Source organism: Nematolebias whitei, chromosome 1 (assembly GCF_014905685.2).
Source record: "Nematolebias whitei isolate Nwh7 chromosome 1, NemWhi1, whole genome shotgun sequence".
Classification (NCBI taxonomy): domain Eukaryota; kingdom Metazoa; phylum Chordata; class Actinopteri; order Cyprinodontiformes; family Rivulidae; genus Nematolebias; species Nematolebias whitei.
Window position 1 is genome coordinate 45,005,539 of NC_056498.1, and position 3,948 is coordinate 45,009,486.

General features: G+C 42.3%; 2 protein-coding genes across 2 annotated transcripts in view; both read right to left on the reverse strand.

Moving 5' to 3' along the window:
• LOC119421085 overlaps nt 1-3,948 on the reverse strand; it is a gene marked incomplete at its 3' end in the record, with an annotated part of 641,076 nt that overhangs the window by 158,545 nt on the left and 478,583 nt on the right.
• The window catches only part of LOC119421533 (cytoplasmic polyadenylation element-binding protein 3), a 13,164-nt gene that overhangs the window by 1,100 nt on the left and 8,116 nt on the right, over nt 1-3,948 (reverse strand). The gene's annotated exons all lie outside the window — the stretch shown is intronic.

The following is a 3,948-nucleotide window of genomic DNA, read 5'->3' on the forward strand; positions in this document are numbered from 1 at the left end:
AACACATAAAGTACAGACAACATATAAAGTACAAACAACACGTAAAGTACAAACAACACGTAAAGTACAGACAACACATAAAGTACAGACAACACGTAAAGTACAAACAACACGTAAAGTACAGACAACATTCAAAGTACAGACAACATGTAAAGTACAGACAACACGTAAAGTACAGACAACACGTAAAGTACAGACAATATGTAAAGTACAGACAACACATAAAGTACAAACAACATGTAAAGTACAGACAACATGTAAAGTACAGACAACATGTAAAGTACAGACAATATGTAAAGTACAGACAATATGTAAAGTACAGACAACATGTAAAGTACAGACAACATGTAAAGTACAGACAACATGTAAAGTACAGACAATATGTAAAGTACAGACAACACATAAAGTACAAACAACATATAAAGTACAGACAACATGTAAAGTACAGACAACATGTAAAGTACAGACAACATGTAAAGTACAGACAACACATAAAGTACAAACAACATATAAAGTACAGACAACAATAATTCAACAAAAGACAATTAAAATAAAAGTCATAAAAACAGTCAAATCAAGTTGCCATATAAACAAGTTAAAATACTAAAAACAAGAACATATTTGCTTTGATTTTTCTATTGACATTATCAAATGTTTGAAATCGCATAAAGAAATAAAGGAGGACAACTTCAGATCTTGTTGCAAGGTGTTCCAAGTTGCAGGAGCTGAAAAGGCCTTTTTGCTGAGTTCAGTCCTCACCGAGGGAACACTGCAGGTAATAATGTCCTGAGAGCGCACGCTGTAGCTGCACTCACACAGAGACATGTGGGAGGAGACATAAGAAGGCAACAGACCAAGGAGGGATTTATAGATGAAGATGAACCAGTGCGAGAGCCTACGTGTAGATAATGATGACCAGTTAACCAGTGAATACTGGGTGCAGTGGTGGGTACGGTAGTTACAACCAGTTATGAATCAGTGCACCATGATAGACAGCATCCAACATCTGCAGCATCCAACATCTGCAAGCAGCTGGCAGGAACGTTCATATAAATAATGTCACCGTAGTCGATGGCCGGTAGGAAAATAGAAGTTCCAAGACTTTTCCTGGCATTCAGAGTTAATCAAGATCTATTTCTGAAAAATAAACCCAGTTTTAATTTCAGTTTCTTTTTCAAGCTTTCAACATGCAGCTTAAAAGCGTTTGAGGCTCAATGTGACTTATCTGTTTAAGTAAAGATTCAGGAACAAACCTGACTGGATGATGGTGAATGCAGACTAGAAGCTGGAAAACCTTAGCAACTGTGTTAGCTCAACAGTAAACAACTGTATCATCAGCACAGAGATGGAAGGAGGTGTCAAGAATGTTTTGATACACATTATTTATAAATAATTTTAATATTATTAAAAATATATTATTTATAAAAATTGTAAAAAGAGTGGCTCCTAAATCTGAGCCTTGTGGCACACCATTAGTGACTGTTACATAGTTAGACGAAGTACAGTACCATTGTGTTGAACACATTACCTTCGATCTGAGAGAGAGTTTGAGAACCAACCAACCAACCATGTGATCTGAGAAACCAGTATCTGAGCTAAACCAGTATCTGAGCTTCAGGCAGAAGATGTCATGACGGACCGTGCTGAAGGCTTAGGACAGGTCTAGAATAATGAGCAGACGGGCCACCTGTACAGATAAAATCATTAAATTCTGTCATTCTGTTTGCTCACCTGGCCTTCAGAGTAAATTATATTTACAGTATAACAGTTTTGGTCAAACTTGCATAACAAGAAACATCTTTTAGAGCTGGGAGTATGAATTGGGAATGACCCTCAGCTACTACCACACCAAACTTTAGCTCTAATTCTGGAAAAGTCAGTAAGAATAGTTTCTGTTGGATAAGCTGCTGCGGCCATCTTGAATCAAGTTGACTCCAAACGTTAATCAGTTGCAGATGAACGTGCAGTTATGCATTTCTGAGAGATTTGTTAAAATCCTGCGCTTCGTCTTATTTCGCCAACAAACAAGACAAACAACAAAAACATCATTTCCTGCCCGTCAGTGGTGGGCCATAAATATTTTCCCTGGAATATAATCCCAATTTATACTTTCATAAACCTGCTCCTGAATATATAGTCACTGTGATTTAAGTTTTTTATTATAAAAGGGTGTACTTTTACTTCTAAACTGGTATTTCACACAACTGATCTGTCAAAACTAAAGGCCATGCAGGATCCATCCTGACCAGATGTCTGAACCACCTCAGCTGGCTCCTCTGGATGAGGGGAGCAGTGGTTCTACTCATGGTTCTACTCAGAGTCTCTCCTGATAACTGAACTTCTCACCCGGTCTCTAAGGGAGAGTCCAGCTCTGCAGAGAGAACTCCTTTAGACCTCCTGAATCCAGGATGTGGTTCTTTCAGTGTCTACCCAGAGGACCACAGGTGAGGGTAGGAACATAGACAAGCCAGTAAACTGAGAGCTTCTCCTCACAGCTCAGCTCCCTCTTCACCACAACGGACCGGCTCAGAGTCCACAACACTGCAGAAGCTGCTCCAATCCATCTGCTGATCTCCCCACCTCCATTCTTCCCTCATTGTGAATAAAACCCTGTTGAAGTCCTTCACTTGAGGCAGAACCTCACCCCCAACCAGGAGGACAGTCCACCCTCTCTGACCAAGGACCATGGCCCCAGATTTGGAGATGATCCTCATCTCAGCAGCTTCACACTCTGCTGTAAACAGCTCCAGTGAGAGCTGAAGATCTGCATGATGACGCCAACAGGACCACATCATCTGCAAATAACTGATGACTCGTTATTCCTAAAAACATTTCCTCTCTCTTCCAAACGGCTTCTTCAGATGAGAGGATGGATGAGAGGTGAAGCGTCCCCCAGAAGTCCTGGAGTCCACCAGACAACTCGTCTAACACCAACATAAGATCTGAGTGTAGATGTACCAACACATCAAAACCATCAGACTTCAAGCCCAGGTGCGTTTCTGTGGACGTCGCCATCGTTGACCTGTTTTCAGTCACTTCGGCTGTTTCCGTAAACAAACACATTATAGTTGCCACTTCGTCACAAATGTTGCAAAGTTTTAATTCAAGGACACAAGAAGCACGACATGAGGAAACACACTGCAGATCTGGTTTCTTCTGTTTGGAGGTTTCTGTTTCCGTCCTCCGTCCTTCATGTGATGAGCAGCTTTAAGATGAACCATCCTGAAACCTGTTGAAGTATCGGCTGTTTCTGGAGCAGCCGGAGATATCCGGCCCCGTCGCTCCTCCTGACCGTCTGCCTCCTGCCTTCCTTCCTGAGGTTACAATCGTGGAGAAGCACACGAGAATTTCCCTCTCCCTCATCTCAGCAGAGCTCTCAGGAGTTTGTGTCTGCAGCATTCTGATGATCACATCTTTAGCTGAATTCCTCACGTTCCTCTGACTTTAAAGCGTGTGTGTGCACATGCACATCACAAGCATGACAACATTTCAGCCTGCACCTTCATCTGAAGAAGGTTGATGAAGACCTAAACGTATCCACGAGTGAACCAGTGGTCCCCGCTGCGCTGTGGGGTCAGAGCGGTTTAAAGTGAAGGTTCTGCTGCTGCTTCACTGAACAGTAGAGCTGACCTCACATCCTGGACACACATGGCGGCCATCTTTAATCAGCTGAAAGCAACTTGCACCCAGCAGCTCATGGACCCCAACGATCCTACTTCAAATTAAAAGCCTAGCATGACCTGAAGGAACGCATATCACCCGCTGCCTTTCACGTTCTAAACTCAAATCATCTTGTAGCTGAAGCCATTTGGGTCAAATCTTTAGCGCGCACATCACATCTGGAGAAAGCTTCAGCTACTACCACACCAAGCTTCAGCTACTACAGCCACACCATGCTTCAGCTACTACTACCACACCAAACTCCAGCTACTACTACCACACCAAACT